This window comes from Anomalospiza imberbis, chromosome Z (assembly GCF_031753505.1).
Source record: "Anomalospiza imberbis isolate Cuckoo-Finch-1a 21T00152 chromosome Z, ASM3175350v1, whole genome shotgun sequence".
NCBI lineage: Eukaryota > Metazoa > Chordata > Aves > Passeriformes > Viduidae > Anomalospiza > Anomalospiza imberbis.
Genome location: NC_089721.1, coordinates 18349875 through 18371121, shown reverse-complemented (window position 1 = coordinate 18371121; position 21247 = coordinate 18349875). Strand labels below are relative to the sequence as shown.

The window sequence follows — 21247 nt, the reverse complement described above, 5'->3', positions numbered from 1 at the left end:
CTGAGTCTGCTATGAGGAATCTCCCTTTTTGGCAGTATTGAATAGAAGCCTGAAACATCAGCTGAGGTTTTATTTCTGATTTAGTTTTTCAAAACAGCTATTTTGTTAATCTGGGGCAGATATATCTCACAGAGTTGTTGCTGGGGCTCCATTTCATCTTTGAGCCAGCAGCACTCAGAGCCCGAGGGCAAATGAGTCACCCAAGGAAGAAGGAGCTGTGGCAGAGATGGGCATGAGCAGGAAGAGATCATCACAGGACATCTTTATCTGATGTAGATAGACTTTCCTTAACCTTAACCAGAAGACCTGCCAGACCAGTGGAATGATGCTACAAGAATTATCTTAAGTATTATTAGGCACTACCCAAGGGCAGTGAATAAAAGGTTCCTGTATAGTTGTGAATCAATGAATTAGGAAAAAATAATTGTTTTGATATCTTTACAAGCATAATATTATTATTTTACCACTGCTAATTACTTTTCCAATTTGGAATAATAAGTAATTAATTTAAAAATAATTATATTCAACCTCAGCTATAATGGAATTAACTTTTGTTAATTAAAGAAATAAAATTTTGAGGGGAATGAGAGATCATCAAAGTAAATTAAACTAGGAGTGCAATTGGGAAAATGAAGGCTTTTCAGCATACAGATAATTTCAGTATTCAACATGTTTATTATTTGAGGCTATTCTGTTTCAGATTCAGAATAATCTAAGTCTTTAATATCAAATCAATTCCATATTAAACCAGGTTTTCCTAGATGTTTGAGTTATTGTGTTTCCACTTATTAGATTACATCTTTACATGACCTCCACCTTGAGATGACTGCTCCTTAATTTAGCATGTCAGTATCAGAAAGGATTATGTTGCACCACAGAAGGCCATTTAGAAGAGAAGTCTGATTCACCCCAGATGGGATTCTCTAGAGAAATAAAGCATAACTTCAGCAGGCAATTCAGATACTGGAATTTTGTTGAAGTATCAGTAGTGGCAAAGGTCAAAGGCCCATTTCCCCATGTATCATAGGATCATAAAATGTTTTGTATTGGAAGAGACCTTAAGATCAGCTAGCTCCAAAACTCCTGCCATGGACTTGGAACCTTTTATGAGACCAGGTTACTTAGAGCCCCATTTAGCCCAGACTTAAACACCTCCAAGGATAGGGAGTCCCCTGCCTTTCTGGACAGCCTGTTCCAGTACCTCAACACCCTTATAGCTAAGAATTTTTTCCTGATAGCTAATCCAATCCAATCCTACCCTCCTTCAGCTTCTCCCATGTCCTATCCCTACATGCCCTTCTCTAACCTTTTTGTAAGCCCCGTTTAAATACTAGAAGGTGCTATAAAGTTCTCCCTGGAGCCTTCTCTTCCTCAGTGTGAACAACCCCAAGTTTCTTAGTCTCACACAGGGAATGTGCTCCAGCCCTATGATCAACTTAGTTGCTCTCCTCTTCAGTCATTCCTATAGGTCCATGTCTTTCTTGTGTGGGGGACCCTAGAGCTGGACACAGCATTCTGGATGGGGTCTCACCAGAGCAGAACAGAGGGGGAGAATCCCCTCCATTGCCCTGCTGGCCACACTGTTTTTAATGTAGCCCAGGATGCAGTTCGCTTCCTGGGCTGCAAATGCATATGGTTGACTCATACTGAGCTTTTCATCTTCAAATAACCAAGTCTGTGCTTCCAGGCTTAGTCTCAGCCCATTCTCTGCCCAGCATGTATTTGTGCTTAGGACTGCCCTGACCTAGGTGCAGGATCTTACACTTGCCCTTGTTAAACTTTATGAGGTTTGCACAGTCTCACCTCTCAAGCCTGTCAAGCTACCTTTGGATGGGATCCCTTCCTTTCAGTGTGTTAACTGCATCTCACAGTCTGCTGTCATTGGCAATTTGCTGACGTTGAACTTAATCCCACTGTCCAAATTGCTGGCAAAAATGTTGAAAAGAGGTGGTCCTAATTCTGACCCCTGGGGAATGATCCCTTCTTTCAGCCTTCTGTTTGTCCAGGAGCTCCTTGTTCATCCATGGACTTCCTGGACTTCTTCCCTGATTTCTTCTTTGTAGGGATGCATTGTTTCTGAACCTGGAGGAGAAAATCATCCAGCTTGAATATCATCCAGCTCTCCTAGGTTCCTCTTTCTTCCAGGCTGCTATCCCATGGCACTCTACCAGGGAGACCCTTGAAGAGACCAAAGTCTGCTCTCTTGGAGTCCAGGGTAATGAGCCTGAGTGTGCCCTCCTCACTGCCCTAAGGATCTCAAACTCTACCATTTCATGGTCACCACAGTCCAGGCTGGGCTTGAGCTCCATATTCCCCACCAGCATCTCCTGGTTGGTTACAAAAAGGTCCAGCCCAACACATCTCCTCATTGGCTCCTCTATCACTTGGCAGAGGAAGCTGTTATCAGTGTGAGCCAAGAACCCTCTAGATGTCTATGCCAGGCTGTGTTGTCCCTCCAACAGACACTGGGGTAGTTGAAGTTCCCCATGAGAACCAGGATATGTGAATATGAGGCCACTCCTCTCTATGTGTAGAAGACTTCATCAACTTGATCTTTCTGTTCAGGCAGCCTCAGACACTTATTACAGAATCACTTGTCCCTGCTCTCTCTTTAATCCTGACCCATAAACTCTCATTCAGCTCATCATCTATCCCCAGCTGGAGTTCCATGCACTCTGTTATCATAGAGGGCATCACCACCTTCTCATCTCTCCTGCCTGTCCCTCCTAAAGAGCTCATATCTTTCCATCCCGACACTCCATGAGTTTCAGTGATGCCAATAAGATCAGAGCCCCGCAGGCAAGTGCAAGTCTCTAGTTCCACCAGGGGAATCCCAAGCTGAGTGCATTATGACTTTCTGTCTGGAGTTTCTGGAATTCCTTGGTGCTGTGCTTCATGTGTTTTCCTCTGGACTTGCATAACCTCTACAGACTGTAGACATCTCTTGCTGTCTCTGGCTCACTGGTATGAGTGTATGGCCTGTCATCCCCTGCCTTACCACTGTTAAACCTTGTGATAGCCACCTCTTCCATCATATCTCATTTAAGGCCATAGAAACAAATCTTGGCCAAAGATGATTTTTCCCTTTCCGAACTCAGCAAGTCTGGTGCCATGTAGGCCATCCCATTATCAAAGATCACCAAATTTTGGTGGTTACACTGGTCACAAGGTCATTAGTAGACTGTTTTCTGTCTATGCTATCACCTGCACCTGGAAGACCAGAAATAGGAATTAACTTGAGGTTCTGATTCCCTCAAAAACTGTCCCAGTGTCTTGAAGTCTCTTTTGATCACATTTCTACTCTGTCTTGCATTTTTATGGTGGTGCATATGGAGGACCAGCAACAAGTAATTACTGGAAAAAGGACAAGGAAAATTCCTTAAATCTGAATCTTAGTTTCCCATCTGAATTTTGGTGGAAGAGTATCTGAGAAGGATGCAGAACTAGAAAAAGCACAGATAATGCTTCCCCTTTATGTTCTAACTTGCAACACACTCCAAGATGTCCCTGTGCTGAAATGGATGTAGAATTTCCTGAATCAGACATGTTTTCTGCTTGGGTCGGATCAAATTTTCATGTTAACATCTACTACAGGCTTTGTCTTATCCACCTTCTTCTGCAAGCAGATCTTCCACTGGCAATGAATGAGAAATTAAATTTAATATTGGGCTGTTTTAAAGGAAATATTTTGCCTCTTTCCAGTTCTTCCAGAATATGCTGTGTTTGTTCAAATCAACCAGCACTTAATAAGCTAAATGCCTATTTTTAGTGCTTTTTTCCTTGTTAAGGTTGAATTTTATGCTGTGTGGAAATAGAAAAGAAAATCTTCAGTAAAGAAAATCTTAGTTATCTGCTGTCCTGCTCTTGAAAACAGTCCCAAAAAAGAGAGAGTAGTGATTTTTCAGTAACCAGTTCTGAGTTTCAAATAATAAATCAATAATCCTTGAACAAGATTGAAGTAATTTTGTTCTTTGTTATGCTGGTTTGTCACAACTTGTTAGGAGGATTTATTTCCCTTTGGGACCATGACACTGCTGCCATGACAACAGTAATTCACAAAGCCAGATTCATCCCATGATATATAAAATTATGGAAACTGTCTAGGATGTTGCTAAGTATTATATATTTTCTTTTCTTTTGTTAGTAATTTAACTTGGTGGGTGGATAATAACACCACCAGGTTTGGAAGCTTTCAGATGCCTAATTGCCTATTTCATTCTGTATGGAAGCTTTCTTGTAGAAAGTTCCAAATCTAATATAAAATATGTTTTGCACATGATAAACCCTCAGTAAGATGCAGCAGTATTAGCAGAAGTCCAGGTAATTCAACCGGATAGGTTTATGTGTGTGATCTTCATAGCTATTTTTTATGACTCAAGGTCATTTTCTATTACATTTTGAGCAGAAAGGGAATGTTAGCACAATTTATTCACTACCATATGCTTGTTCTTAGGCTATATTACAAATAGAGTCTATTTCCTAGGCATTACAGGGGGCTTTCAGCAGTAGAAAAGTCTGTTTTGAGCTCAGGAAGCATTAAAACAATTCTCATCCAAGTTTTCTTTCTGTAGGAGAATTACTGAAATTTCCAGTGCAAGCCTGATATCATCTTGTTAAGTAATGGTGATTTTGTCAAGCCCTTTCCATCACATCTCTAATTTGTCAAAGCAGAATAAGCATGATTTCCCTGCATTTCATCCGTTCTCATTTTCCACTTAATGATTGTTTTTTTCAAAAATAGTGTTAAGTGACACTTGGCAGTGCTGGCACTGTTTCCCGAATCATTTAAAAAATAAAACAAAGGAAAAATGTGCCTTCCCATTTCCAAAGTTTTTTATAAGGATTAATTTCACCTTCCAGTGTCTTGTGCAGGATTGACAAGTGAAAATAATGGAATCACTGGTTTTCTGCTCTCCAGTTTCTACATATTGCCTGCTACAGTGATATGGAGAATCTTTTAACTTTCTCCTTCCACTACTCTGTTCAGGCTGTTTGGGTTCTGAGCAGGTAGCCATGTGTAGGTTTGGGAGTGGTTAATTGGCTGGTGGTAACAGATGTTACTGAGCATCGGTTCTTCTTTGCTGATCAGATAAAAAACTGAGCTGAATGATATTTTTTCAGCAAGGTGGGCTGGCCCATGTGCTGTCAGTGCAGACTATGTTAAAATTAAAACAGCGTTTGTGCTCTCTTGCAGTTCTGCTCAAAATCTTCCAGTGGTTCTTTGACAGGCTGCTATTAGGTCTGTGAGCTGCATGCCTGGAGTTTTAAACTCCCTTGGGTTTTGGATCAGCCCTATAGCTATGAAATCCACAGTGACCACTTTCCCCTTGCCCTCTATGAGTGAAGTCTGTTGCATCCCTTTCTGAAGTGGTACCAGTGGCAGTGAGCATTGTGTTGTTCCTGAAATATGACTCTATGAGGATAGGTGATTCCATTGAGATTTTTCTGGTTTGTGTTTTTCAGAAACAGTTTACTGTTAAATGAAATAAAGACTTTGAACTGAAGTAGGGTGATTAATTTAAAAATTTTAAGTTCGTTTTAGAATGGACAAAATGCCATATATGTCTGTCATTTCTTACAGCTATTTGGTTCAAATTTCTGTGTGCCCTTTGGACTTTCAGGATCCTCTCAAATTTTCAGGTCTTTCATGGTGTGTGGAACATTTCTAAAACATAGCATTCTTCTCTGACCTTCTCAGTCTCTGGAATTTCCTTTTGTATGCCTTCCGTATTCCTGCATCCATTTTCTATTTTTTTTTTTTTGTGATTAGACTTCAGTCCCTTCAGGAAAATTCTACTGCACTCCTCCTGTCCCTCTCTGTCCTTACAGGCAAGACAGAGTAAATCTAGTTTCATAGATCATAGGTTTTTGGCTTTTCTGTGTTGTGGCCATCCCAGGAGCCATTAGGAATGGGTATCCCATGTCTCCATCTTATAGAAATTTTGCAGTCTTTGCTTTCTAACCCTATAGCAAAAGATAGAAAAATTCTATATATCATGTGATTGGTATTCAGTATTGCAATTACTTTCTTAAATCAACCAGAATTAATAGACTTTTGTGTGACAAATTTCACAGTCATTCTGGAGGTGCTATAGAAATCAAAAATAAAAGACTTTGGGTTCCATATCCTTGCTTAGAACATATGATTACTTCAATTTTTTCTTAACTATTTACTACTTCCTTACTTCTGCTTCTAAGTATTTTTATCTGTGTGGGGTCATGCTGACAGTAAGTTAATATGGCATCTTCCATAATGCAGGGCTAGAGGTGCTCGAAATGAGATTTCCTGGACACAAATCTGTGGCTATTTACTGTGGATGTCTTTGAAAACCTTTCTCAAATCTGAGCTGCAATTTTTAATTATTTTTTAAACTGTTAGATAATTGTTTATCACTTCAGCCCCTCACCCATTTTCTTGGATACCTGTGCTGCTTTCTGAAATTTGGTTTTGATCTAACCTCTATGTAACCTGCCTGTGAATAGCACAGCAATCAATCTTTCCCCTCATCCTTTATAAAGCTGGTACAACAGCGGCAGCTGGAAAGGTTAGTGTTGAGACTCGCCTACTGAACAGCAAAAAGTTGGACTTCCTGGTGAGAATACAATTAATATTAAATAAAATGTCTACCCACCCCCTTTTGTTGTGTGTTTATATGACAGTGCCTTCTTCCCTTGCTCTTTCTTATAATTTTCCTCTTTTATTTTTCAGGGGAAGAGAAAAAAAAGTTTGCATTTCATTTGTATAAAAATTACTTTGTTACATTACAAACATTGGGAATTGTCCCATTTCCAACCAATTCTAGGCATAGCTTTATTCTTTGTTTGTTTGATTAACATGATTGCTTGGGTTAGGACATTTTTTTCTCAAATCCTTTACCTACAATTTCTGCTGTAGGCACAAGCTGTTTTCTGGCACTTTTGAATAGCTCAGTGAGCTGAGACTCTCGGGAAGCTGTAAATTGAGTTTAGGATTACAGAGGAAGTGAATATTTAAAAATCTTGTTTGCTGTAACACATACGGTAATATGACAGTCTCCACTTGTTTGCATCTTTTCTAGGGAATCTTATTTAAATTAATTAATTTACATTCAACAGTGAATATCGAGTATTGTCACTACTTAATACATGACATGTTGCCTTGCATAACCTCCATTGCTATATTAGTTAACTTTCAGCTAATTATTTTTTGACTGCATTATCATCTATGACTATTGTCTTCATATTATTAACATGCAAAGACAGAGACCTGCTGTTTATTTTTAAACTTTGTGAAAGAAGGAACTGTTGTAAGAATTGTTGTTGATGAAGAGAAACTGGATAAAAATCAATCAATAATATATACAAAAAAAAGAGTTTTTCTAAAGGAATTCTAGAGACAAAAGTTATTTTAAAACCTGTATCTGTCTCCTTTCTTCCTACGTCCTCCACTGTGATATAGAACTGTGATGATTTTTTAGCAAGGAGGATACAATATTTATAATACTCAGGAAGAATAGGGAGTAATAAAAATTTCAATCACACATTTTTGCTGGATTATTCATGAATCCTATGTGCTACAAACAACTGCTTGAGCAGAAGTTAACGTTTCACTTGTACTGGTTAGGATTAAGACCTTTGCCCACTGAAGTACCATTTGGGCTGACTATCAAAATCCTGTGCTCATTATTTGAATATTAAATACCAGAAGTTTGATATGGCAATTACTGTTCAGCTCAGTGCAAGTATGGGAAGGATAAAAGTTTGCGATATTTCTTTCCAAGGTAAAGCTGTCTTATGGTAGAACTTTGTAATGTGAGGCCAGAAAGACACTTCAGAATACAACTTCATTAGATATCTGAAACTTAAAGAATTTAATTTACAAATTGAAAATTTCATTCATTAAGAATGTTAAATTAGAAGAGACAAATAATGTTCAGATTAATTAGTCTTAAAAATATAGAAGAAATCATAGAACAGTGAAAGCATAGCTGTACTCAGTTACACTGGTTGATGTGCCATGATTTTGATATATATATATATATATATATATATATATATATATATATATATACAGAAAATGTACAGAATCCTGTTTACTTTTGAATTTAGCTTGGTAAGGATTGCATTTTTATCCTTATATCTGGTACTTGTTTTCATTCATTACATCAACATGTATTTCTAGGTAAAGTCACTTTGAGGTCTGAAATGAACCATGAAATAGGTCAACATGTACATCAGTGGATTTTTATTGTGCTTCATGAACAGTTTTTAGTTGCTGCCTTTAATTGAGAATTTATATCACTTAAGACATTATAAAGGCTGTAAGTCAGCTATTTTGAATCAGAGCAGAGAAACTTCAATTCCAAATACATCCCATTGCCTATTTCTGGGAATTAAAAAAATTTATTCATTATTTTATTTTATTTACAAGGTAAAACTATTCTGACACTTTTCTAAAATTGGGCTGTCTTTTAAATGTACAAACTGCTGAAAATTTTTGCTGGAAAGACAGATGTATTAATTTCTAGTTTTTTTGTTAAAAATGTTTTAGTTGGATGGATGATTTTAAACTGTACTACTTTCATTACACTCTTCATAGAAATGGATATCAGTATCAGCTCACAATGAAAAGTAGGTGCACAAGGGATGTGTTAACCATATCGTATACATATTTGTTTTCTATAAGAGAAGATAAAAGCTGTTGAAGTGCCAGAGGAATGAACTTATTTATTTCCCTGAAGTCTCAGTTCAGATTTCATTAAATATTTGAGCTTCTAAGGTGCTGGTGTATATTGGATTTTGAGAGAAGAACATGGAAGAGATAGTCTGGGGCAAGTCTGTCCCATACAGGTTATCTTCAGCTGCTCAACTTGACAGAATCCGACACAGATTCAGAATCATTAAAGAAAAAAAGTTTAAATGAATAAATAAAATTTCTTAATAGAACAACTCTTTGCCTTTAGTACTGTGTTTCTAGCTGTAATCTCTACATTAAATTGAAGTTACTAACCAGCACCTATCAGCACAGGACTCTGCTACATTTCATGCTGAACTTTTGGTGAAATTGATTTGAATTATCACCTTTAAGTTTACTAGATAACCATGAAAAGATTTTTTCCCTGATGCTGAATTATCACTTTATTTTAAATCCAGTTCAGATGAAGAAATTGTGGAGGTAGTTTTTTTACTACTCTGTTTTCATACTTGCAATCTTGTTTTCATGGAACAATTTGTTCCTGTTACTTATTCTTCCTTAAGAAACATAATTTTACTTTGAAACATTAGAGTGATAATAGGTCCAGGGAACTCTTTCTAAGAAGTAGAGGAGAAATAAGCTAAGAGGTTGTTAATCAGCCAGCAATTAGCAGGTTGAGTACAAAACATGTAGGACAAGGACTGTCTCAGTTGGGATAGCTACCTTCTTGTGTTTTCATTACTTCAGACTTGACATAAGCATGATGCAATACTGAATGGCTCCTGAACTACTTGTTTGGGATTTAATTTTCTTCTATTTGTCTGCCTTGTCTCAATGCACCTGTGGTTCCCATTCTTCCTGGCATGGTCCTGAAGGTCAATGATCAGAGTACCTAGGAACATGAGTGCCTAGGACATGTGAAAATTCTCTATTAGGTGCTTCTCAGTCATTAAAGATTACATCAAATTCTTCTGTTCTAGTGTGAATGGTTGTGAAGGATCAAAGGTTTAAATGTAAGAGCCACAAGATATTCATATATGGATACAAGCACTGTGGGCTAATATAGTAAATCCAGCTATTCCTAGATGTATCTGCACTTGAACAAGCATTTTTTGGACTTTTCTTTTATCATTCTTCTGTTTGATGAAGAATTGTTACTTGTGCAATGACATTTGATAGTATAATTTCATGGCTGACAAAGGAGTGAGAGAAAAAGCAAATGTAATTCTATATGAGATACTCAGTTTGCTGTTGAGTGAATGTAATGTAAGGGAAGCTAATTTAGATAAGGATAGTGAAGTTATATTTTGAAACTGTCCATTTATCCTCTTAGTTTGTATAGAGTTAATTTGTGACAGAGTGGAAAAACTTCAGCTTTAAACTTGTAGTATTTTATGAAGTTTCACCTAGGTAATGATAATGTCAACTTCTGGAGGAGGAAAACTATTTCTTAGATGTTCTTCAGTTTTAGTGGTGCAAGTGTTTGTTCAGTTTTGAGTAGTCCAACTGATTATGAAAGGTGATTTTCTGGAATCCATGAAGAACTCCAGGAATAAAAATAATATTAATTTATTTTCCTGGTGCTTCCTTCTTATATTACTTTTTACTCATTTGTCCTTTCCCTCTTTTCTCCTGTGTCAGTGGTGCTACCTGTTAACCGTAAAAGTCTCAGTCACCCTAAAACTCTGCTGACTCCTGTATCCTGGCAGAGGCCCGAAGTGGATGTTTACAGGGGAGTACAACAGGGCATGTACAGAACAATGCTTTCTCTGACATTGCCTCCCAGCTTCTGATATAGAGATATGCATTGCAAATTAAGCTAGGAGTTTGTATTCCAAATAAATGATTTGTTTTGGGTTCATTCCAGAAAAGCCCAGACAAAGGGATTCATAAATAATAAATGAGTAGATTTTCCCAATTCTAAATATAAAACTGTCCCCACCTTTTGATTAATACAGGACTATTGCTTTGCAGGCACTATTAACTAGTCCTTCATATGTTGTGAATATCCTTTCACTTCATAATCTGTTTCAGTAAGATACTGTCTTCAGGAGAATATATATATATATATTTTAATATATATGCTATATTTATATATTTTTTTAATGAGTAAAATGTTTTTTAGTGCTTTATGGGTTGCAGAATAACCTCCCAGTTGCTTCATGTAATTAGAATTTTGAATGCAATATAAACAATAGGGTCTTTATTTCTGATGGATGAAAGTAACGTGATTTGTTATACTAGACTTAAAATAATAATAAGCAGAAAAAGTATTAAAATAATAATAAGCAGAATTTCATGCTGCTTATTATCTAATATGTATGCTCATGTTACTTTTCTGCAATTATATTTAGAATAAAATTAAACATGTACAGTTTTGAGACTTATAATGTATATTTCTTCCCAAAACTTGCAAGAAAACAGCTAAAATACCCTTGGGCTAACGGCTTAAAGAAAATATCTGTGTTCCAAATAGGTATAATAACAGCAATTGCTGAGATATGCTGCCACAGGAGTATGCCTGCAGCGTATTGTTGGTGAAACTGTGTAATTGTTTTCCATGTGTCCTAAAATAGTTCCTATACTATCAGCTTTGTGGGCATATTTACTTGAAAATCAATAAAATTCTTGCTAAGGGTAAAATTCCTTGTAATGCATACCTACAGTTCTGTTTTTTTCCTTATGAATTTGTTAGCAGCTAGCTTAAAAATTGGTTTCAAAACCCATGCATGTAGTAACCTGTGTATGCCCACATATTTCATATAACCTCTATCTTTGTAGCCTCTAGGTTTGTCTGGACAAGTAGGATGGAATATCTAAGCTTTGGGGATTTTGATTTTCACCTTTAGCTCAAAGAATTCAGATGGCTAAACTCACAAGGAAATGTAAACTTCAGGGACTAGTTTCTGAGTTCTCCTTTTTTTAATATCACTTCTAAGTCTCACCACACTCATACACACACAAAAACACCCTGACTCCTTCACCCCAGCCCTCCTTCCCCAGTCGTTGACAAAGAACAGATTTTAAAGATATTTATAATTCTGTTCAGTCCTTTGCCTTCAGTAGTCTTGAATGAAATGAGCAGGCCTTTTTGCCTGCTAGCTAATTTGTGTCAACTAAAAAACCAGAGGATGATGAAGTGGATTAAGGTATTCCACACATTTCCCAGAGGCCATCAAACAACTTTTATTTGACAGTATAAGAGATGTGAAAAACTATGCAGAATTAGACCCTAAAGCCAAGTGACATATAACAAAATTTTGTTACTATGTGACCATTTATCCACCTAGTTCTGCAAAAACCCTAACGCCATACTTCTTCCCAAAACAGAATGATAATATAATAGCATGAGGAAAAAAGATGTAGGAGTGCAACTAGTTGATTTATACATAGTAAAATTTAAAAATGATTTGTTTTTAGCTGTCTTGCTATCACTTTTTATGTCTAAATTGTTTTAGTATTTATGATATTTACTTACTTTTACTAAATTGTTATTTAAAGGAAATATTTTCTATTGTACCACGGAAGAATGTTTAAGCTAAATGAAAATCACTGCTTATTTTCTTGTTTAATTTCTCCTGCATATGAATATGACAAACTTACTCAGGCAGTTGGTAGCTAATGGTAAAGCAGCTCTGATTTTTTTTTTTTTTAATGATAAAGCACCCCTGAATTTTTAGTCCAGTCCTCAGTGCTGGTGGGTTAAGTCTACTGATGTTCCTCCTATGTAACCTGACATATGTCAAACAAACAAGTCAGCTTGAGAGATGACTCTAGAGCATATATTGCCTGAAGATTCATCTTATTTTTCTCCCTCTAGAGAAGGAAAAAGTCTTCTCAGCAAAAGGGGGAGAACATGATTATTCAGGTTTCTCTTCATGTACTTTCAGTTTTGACTGAATGCTCTAACCAAAGGCTAAGAAGGAAATTCCAGTAGTCTATTAATCTGCTGAATCACCCAGCCTGAGACTGAGATCAAGGGTATGAAGTTCAACAAGCCAAGTGTTGGGTTCTTCACTTCAGTCACAATAACCCCAGGCAGCGCCATAAGGTGGGATAGAGTGGCAGGAAAGCTGTTCAATGGAAAAGGACCTGAGAGTTCTGGTGACAGTGACTGAACATGAACCAGGCATGCCCAGGTGGACAAGAGGGCCAATGGCATCCTGGCATGGACCAGGGCAGGGATTGTCCCCCTGTGCTGGGCACTGGTGAGGCCACACCTCCAGTGCTGTGTCCAGCTCTGGGCCCTCACTGCAAGAAAGACACTGAGGAGCTGGAGTGAGTCCAGAGAAGGGCAATGGAGATGGGGAAGGGTCTGGAGCACAAGTCCTGTGAGGAGCAGTGAGGGACCTGGGGATGTTTATCCTGGAGAAAAGGAGGCTCAGGGGAGACCTTATTACTCTCTACAACTGCCTGAAAGGCCAAGTGGGATTGTTCTCCCTCCTAGGCAACCCATGACAGGACAAGAGGAAATGGCTTCAAGCTGCACCAGGGGAGGTTCAGGTTGGACATGAAGAAGAATTTTTTCACAGAAAGAGTTGTTAAGCATTGGAAGGGTCTTCTCAGACAGTTGGTGGAGTTGCCATCCATGGAGATGTTCAAGCAATGACTGGATGTGGCACTTAGTGCCACAGTTTAATTGACATAGTGGCGATCAGTCAAAGTTTAGACTTGATTGTAGATGTCTTTTCCAACCTAAATGATTCAGTGATTCTGTGAAAACTCTGAGGGATACTGCTTAAGTAACATAATCAAAGTTCATCATGTAGGGCCTTCAATCTGGTGTCAGCTTACTGCAACCTGTTGCCCATTCTTTTAACAGCCAACCTGCGACAGATGCAAGCAATTAGACATTCCAGAGTGTTGAAATAGTGGCTCTTGCACTTCTACACAATAGACCATAAGGCACATGAGGTAAAACCAAGGTAGGTAAGGTGGTAAAGTGCTGGTAGTAGATAACATTGTTATATATTTAATGTAATTATACTTATACAACAGTGTATTATTGTCAGTCTGTTAAGGTGGGAAGAAAGGACCGGCATTTCTCATTTCATTGAGATCCCTGCAGTAGCAAAGTTAGCCTTGTAATGTAAAATAACAGATGCAGGTTAATGCCCCTTTTATTCCTAAAAGAATTTGTAGTTTATATGAAAATTTCTTCTCTCTAGTTTAGTTTACATGTATTACTAATGATTTTATGTAAATTGTGAGTTTTCTGCTGTATTATAAAATGACACATAAAATGAGTTGATTCAGCATACCCAGGACTTGTCTGGAACATTGCTTATGTGTGTTTAATATTATTGAGATGACTTTAAACACTTGTTTAAAATCTATCATTCTATCTTTTCTGGCATATTTTTTTACCCTGTCTCTTCATTAATTTTTTCATGCTTCAAATGTGGACTTGCTAGCCTGGTGATTGCAGGACTTGTTTTCTTGCTCAGTGGGCCTGAAGAACTGTAATCTTTCTGTATCCATTAGATCAAGAGTATTAAATATTTCCTACGAATACTGATTGAAAATACGCTGTGTCAAGTGCTCTCTTGACTTCTATAAAATCAACACTACTGTTCCTGAATATTCATCATGATAAATATACCAGCCACTTGCTTTTTGCTTTTGATTAAATTGTATATTTCAGTACATTCAAAGTAAGCATTCTATGTTGATATCTATATTAGGGTTGTGCATTTTCAAAGTATGTAGAAAAATATATTGTTTGTGAATTTTCAAAATTAAAAGAAAGATGACACCTTTTTATAACTTTACTGCAGTGCAGAATCATTTTGGCTATGAATACTTAGAGCTATTTATAAATAAGGATAAAAAAATTGCAAAGTGTGCCTTCCTTTAAAAATTTATATAGCAGGACAATAAGAAGAATGAAACAAAGTTTTTATTAACCATAGTATGTCTGGAAATGACTTGTCGCATCTGAAAAAGGTAGCTGTTTTCAAAGGTACTTTTGTGTGGGAGGGGGAGAAGCAGGTTACCTCAGGGATGGGGAGGGGGGCAGAAACCACATTAGTTTCCAGGCAGTTAATGTTTGAAGAAGTGACATAATCAGCAGAATAAACATTAATTTTGTAGAGAAGAAGTATATCATATAGACTTCAGAAAATTAGCTCTAGCAATTTAGCCATCTTGTGAAATGATTTTAAGTAAGTCAGGGTGAAGTATCTCAATTTTTGAAAAAGCCAGTGAAGAAGAGAATGGCACCAATTCAGACTAATTTCTCCTCAGTGAAAGGAAGTAATCATTCAGCCAGTCTTTGCAAAGAAAATGGAGGAAGCACTAAGCTGTCTGAAATCAGAAAACACTGCAACTTTGAAAAGAAATACTATTGATCAGAAGAATACAGCTACTGTTTTATAGGTTACTATTAAAGTGCATTCTTTCTTGTTACCTTGCCCTATACTATTTCCAAGCTATTTTCACGCTGTCTTTTTGGGTGCAGAGTGAGATTTTTCCACTGTGTGGCTGCAAAAGAAATACCTGTGCTAGAAAACATCTTGTAAAAGAATGGAAAGTTTTGGAATTCAGGAAAAAAAAAAATTGTTGCCTGTCTCCTGACCAAGATGGCAAGAAAAATATTTTTATGGATTCTTATGATCACCATAATTGAAATAAATCAGTATTTTGTGACAGACATTATTAAATAATGCAAACTTAATTCAAAATGAAACAGAACTACACAATTGCATTGTACTTTTGTGTCTTAATTCTTCTCATGGTTTTATAAGCACCTTGTTCTTTATAACTTTAAAGACATTCAGGCATGGAGATGAGTAATGGTTTCCTTCAAGATTGAAGCTGAGAAGCTATCCCAAGTTAGCCACAAACAACAGCTGAAAAACTGCATACTTGTAATCTTTGATAATTTTTATTGGCGACAATTTATCATCTTGTGAAGAAATAATTAGCATGGATCTTTTGCATCCAGGTGCCCAGCATTTGAATTTCTCCCCTTTGGTGAAACAGATGTTACCTCTTCTTAAATGATTTCTTCAAGAAGAGTCTTAACTGGCATAAAGTACATTCATAATCTGTGCTGAACCAGGCAGAAAGTTATTCGTGATTTCTCCCTCTTTCTCCACCTCTCTCTCCCTCTCTCTTCCCGTCTTGCTCAGGAAGATTTGATTCTTCTTTTCTTTCTTTTCCTGCATATTTTTTTTTCCTGCTTATTTTTCCTCTTTTTCCATGCTAAGCTAGGAAAAAAAACCAAAAAAAAACCCCAAAACAAACAGAACAGAAAAAAAATAAAAGGGTGAGGAGAAAGAGAGATTTGAAGGAAAAATAGAAACACAGAATCCATTTTCCTGGATTATTTCCATCCTTGAAAATACTGAAAAGACTCATAATTGTTTCTGTGATGTAGTGTGGCAGAATCCACAAAGAATATTAAAACTCTCCATGCAACCCCATGTCCTGACAAAGTTAGGCTTCTAATGAGTTACTTTGTCTGTAGTTTGAGAGGTTTCTGGAATACAAATGTAGGCCTTCAGATCCACCTGAAGACACTCCTGCTGTGTTGCTCATCATCTTGTTTCCTGTACTGATCAACAAGTCTGCCTCTGAATGAAGGGATTGTAAAACTGCTTCTTATATTCCTTCAGGCAGTCAGTTGGGCAAGATTAAACATGTTGCCCAACATGGTGGTGAAGGTGGTCTGAGCCACCTCACTTGGCCTGAATTGCGAGTGCCCCATAACCCATCCCTTCCACTGACAAAACCATTGAGAGATTGTGTTAGATGAATGGGAAAAACCAACTCAGGGACAGGTAGTACCTTAAGTTATGACAGATATTGGCTAAGCTGGGAGTTCATTCATCATAAAATGTTTAACAATTCCTCAGATAGGTTAATAGCATTTCAACCTGTCCCAAGCTCACATCCAGAGGCTGCAGTGTGTAATTTTTACTAGCAAGTGCCACTCATGATGTCTGCTTCAAGGTCCATTTTAAATTGTACAAAAATAATAAATATACACAAATTGAGACAATGGGCAATAGTAGCACACAGTTCTTAATTTTTACCACATTGCTTTGCGTAAATTTCACTTTGTATTCATGCTTGTCAACTCTCCATCTGATTGTGGTTTTGTTTTTTTAAAGTATATTATTTTATTTTGGTGCTATTCTATTGGTCCTGTTCTGATTATTAAACATTATAACTAGGATAGTGACACTTTCAGTTTTTCCATTGAATTCAGACATGTTCATGTTTCTTTACCACATGAACACCTCAATTTCATGAAACACCAGCCTATTTTAGGAGATTGGTCTACTGCTCTTTATCACAGAATCATAAAATGGTTTGGATTGAGAAAGACTTTAAAGGTCATCTTGTCCAATTTTCCTGAAATGGACAGAGACTTAGTCTAGATAACGTTGCTTTGAGCCCCTTTCAGCATGACCTTGAATGACCCTTGACTCTGAATTCCCTGACACAGGGCCAGGGCACCCCCCATCTTTCTGGGCAACCTGTTCCACCATTTCACTACCCTCACCATATAAATTTCTTCCATATATTTATATTGAATCTATCTTCTTTTAGTTTAAATCCATTACCCCTTTTCATATCACATCAGACCCCATTAAAAAGTCTGTCCCCAAGGCCCTGTCATTCCTATTGACCCATCCGGTGCACACTGGTGGGTCAGTTCCAGTTTTTCATTCACTGGTACCCTGAGACATTTTTGGCAAGGCTGCTCTTGATCAGTTCATCCCTCAGCCTGTGTTGATTAACAGAGTTGCTCTGACTCAGGTGCAGCACCTTGTACCTGGCCTCATTAGATCTCCTGAGCCTCACATGGGCCTCCTTCTTGAGCTTGTCCAGGTCCTTCTGGATGGTACCCTGTCCTTCAGGGGTATCAGCAGCACCACTCAGCTTGGGGTCATCTGAAAACTTGCAGAAGTTTTCTTCTCTCAACCCTGCTATGTCATTAATGAAAAAAATTAATTAACACTGTCCCAGCCCCTGGTACAAACCCGTGATGGCACCACTTGTCACTGATATCCACCCAGAACCTGAGCTGGTTACCACTACTCCCTGCTTGTGACCATCCAGCCAGTTTTGCATCCACTAGTCCATTCCATCCATTTGTCCAATGAATAGTCCATTCATTGAAACCATCTCCTCCCCAATTTAGAGAGAAGGATCATGTCCAAGCCTTAACAGAAGTCCAGATAAATGACATCTGTAGCCCTTCCCTTGTATCATGCAGATACTGCATCATAAAAAGCCACTGGCTTGGTCAGGACTTGCCCTTGGTGAATCCATCCTGGCTGTCCCAAATCACCTCCCTGTCCTCCTCAGCAAAGCTTCCAGGAGGGTCTGTTCCATGATCTACCTGGGCACAGAGGGAAGGCTGACAGATGGGTAGTTCCCAGGGTACTGCTGTCTAAAGATGGATACAATGTTTCCATTTCCCCTGTCTCTGGGGACTTCACCTGAATGCCATGATTTGTCAAATATCATGGAAAGTGCTTGACAGCTACATCAGCCAATTCCCTCTGGAATCTGGGCTGCAATGTTGTTTGCCACTGCTCAGCAGTGCCTTTCAGACTCAGTCAAGCGGCTTGTATAGAGCTGTCTTTGACTGTTTCATCTTTGCCTTAGAAATGTGATGGAGACTTGTGGCATAAGAGCTTGAGAAGGAGAAATACTTTCAAGAAAGGCTTTTACTACATAAGATGTAGTCTCAGCACAGTGTCTTTCACCAGATTGTTTGGGATGTATGTTTTGTTTGCTAATGCTCTACCTTATTAGTACGGGCATTCTGGGAGAGTCTGACAATACTAACAACTTGTAGTAAACCTTGTAAAAAAAACAAGTTTTACAAGGTTTTTGAGACACATTTACAAGCACTTGATGCTGCCTAAATTACTAGTTAACCACATTTCCTCCTTTCCAAGGTGACAAGTTAAAAAAAAACCATAGTGCTCGAGGGGACCCATTTCTGACAATCACGGCCAGCATGAGTCAGTCTCTTAACACCATATGGAGCTGCGGTTATGCAACCCCATGTGTCTATAGGTGAATTAAGGTGCAACCAGAATGCCTTTTCTCTAGGCCTCAAGTCAGGTGCCAACTTGTCTGATGCACTCGGTAGTCCTCTGGAAGTGCTCTAAGAGCCATTTGCTTAGTACAAGACTAGCAGTATTTAATCTAAAAAAATCCCTTAGAATTGTTTTAAAGGGCACCATAAGAACTTGAAAAAAAAAGAAATCGTATTCGGGGGGGAGGGGAGAACCACTTTTGTCCTCCGCCTTTATCTCCTTTAAGAAAAGGTAGCTAGAAAACTCTGGCTGTCATTCTCTGTGCTTTTAGTACAGGGTGGGGGTGGAAGTAAACACAGATTTTCTGCAGGGTGGATAGGAAAGGCCTTGCAATCTGAAGTTGATGACTGAAGTGACAAAGCATTATAATAGTGCTGCAGCTGTTAACTTATCACGAAGACAAAAAAATTCCTGTTACGAACTCAATATTTTGTGTTTGGATAGGAAAGCTAGCTCTGCTTCTGTATGTCTCCAGGAAGCAGGAAGAAGAGATTACACTTCCAGTTAAGATGGCAACCTTCCCTTTTCATTGGGTCAAGGTCTCATTTGGTGGTACTTTTGAAAGTACTTTTTACAAAACTCTTAAATTTGTGGTTTTAAATACCAGTTTTAAAAACAAAAATTAACAGGGTATTTGGATCACAAAAAAAAAAAAAAAAAAAAAAAAAAGAAAAAAAAAAAAAAGAAGAAATAAAGCCAAATAGCTGCTATCAGAACTGACCCAAACCAAAATTTTGATTTACTTGTATGCGATCTCAGTGTAAGTAGATCATGATGCAGTTAAATGTTTTCAGAAATCAAGGGCTAATGAGTATGTTTCAAGGTCGATGTGAATGAAGTATCAGCAAGTAGGCAGTGTTTAATATCTGAGGAGACAGGAAACTGGCAACTAGATGTGCTTCCTCCTCTCTGTTGTCACAGCAAGGTGAGATGGCTAACACCAGGGTGCCTCTTGTCTTAGCATGTCCCTAAGCCTTCAGCATCAAGGAAATACATTAGCCATAATGATTCCTCTTTAGTCCTTGAAAAACTCATTATTTGAGGAGCTGAAGCAATGGTAATGATTAGTTTTTTTAAAAAATTTAACAGGTGGTTGTAGTCTATTAAAATGCTGTGGGACCTTCATTTTACCACTAAAATCCATGTCTCTGCTACTATCAAAGGATATCTCCCATTTCTTTAACCTGAATGACTGCATTTGATGTGAATTCACTGGTAATACTGATCCTACTGAAATTCTTTCTGTTCACTGAAACTTCCTGTTTACTGAAAGATTTCTCTTCATCATAGTGGTGAGGTCCACGAATCTTAATCTCAGTGGCTTGAAGATTTGGAGTATTTCTATGGACTTGCTTGTTCATTCTGGTTCTCTTTTGCCTAGATTATTTCTCTTTGGCTGTCACTGTGTTACCAGATCTGAAAGTATTCAAATTCAAGAATTAGACTGCAGTTGAAAGTGTTTTCTATTTTGCACTGGCATTTCCTTCAGAGTTCAACAAAATCTTCAAAATATTGAGGCATCTCTTACCAGCTGATATGAGTTTCTACTTTCCACCCATGACATACATTAGTCTTGGGTTTTGTTGTGGTGTGTGTCACTTCACTACTCCTCAGCTGGTAGATTCAAGAAAGAGTTAAAAGTAGAGATGTGTTTAAAGGGCTGACTCTCACATTTTCTATGTAAAGTGTGTGTAATTTTCATGTCTGACAGATAGTATTGTATTATCTGGATGAATAGAAAAGGAATATTAAAAATACTTTCAGGTTGTGTCTATGTATCTTGCCTTACCAACTAATTTTTGATAAACTTTTCAATAGTAGAGCTATTGAACTTCTTTGTGTGGGAATTCTTTGCTTATTTTATTCAGAACCCACTATATTTTTTACTATTAAATTATTCACAAACAATCCATCCCCTCAATGAGTTTTAGATTTTTCTCTAGAATCTCCAGCATTCAGTTCATTTTTTTCTCACTTACAGCTAGTGGAGCAATCCACAAGAAAATGTTCTCCTTGAGTCATTCAACCTTGTATCTTGGCAGAATGGGATATAAAACCTTTACTATGATGATGATTCAGGTCAGAATATGCCCATTTGACAGAAAAAACACCTCTCATGTGAACTGAGAGTGTGCTTGTGAGATCGTGGATTATTTCAAATGTATTCACTTTAACTTCTTGCAGCAGGAGTGAAAGTGTGTTGTTTGTTTTCTTCTCAATATGCACTTTTAAAATATAATGAAACTGTAGCAATAGAATAAAAGATTACAGATTTCAGTGTTTGCATTTACTGGAAAACTTTAAACACTGCAGAAATTATCTCCGCGGGATGCGTGTCCCTTTACATATAAACCTTCCTTTCTGCTAGGTGAAAATTGGAATTTAGTCCAATCTTAAACTACTCTATACTTCTCACTTGTCTATTTTCAAGTTATCTTTTCCTTTTGGCCACCCATGAGGCCTCTCTGGTGATTTTTCTCTTCCAGCTCCCTGCTGCTCCAAGGCACTC

General features: G+C 37.7%; 1 protein-coding gene across 2 annotated transcripts in view; it reads left to right on the top strand.

Moving 5' to 3' along the window:
• Positions 1-21247, top strand: part of PDE4D (phosphodiesterase 4D) — a 508545-nt gene that overhangs the window by 11327 nt on the left and 475971 nt on the right. The window contains exon 1 of one of the 2 annotated variants that reach the window (XR_010994388.1): positions 2664-2964. The exons of the other annotated variant lie outside the window; for it this stretch is intronic. The gene's annotated coding sequence lies outside the window, so the exon portion shown is untranslated. Of the gene's footprint in view, positions 1-2663; positions 2965-21247 lie in introns of those variants that run through there. 2 annotated transcript variants of the gene reach the window in all.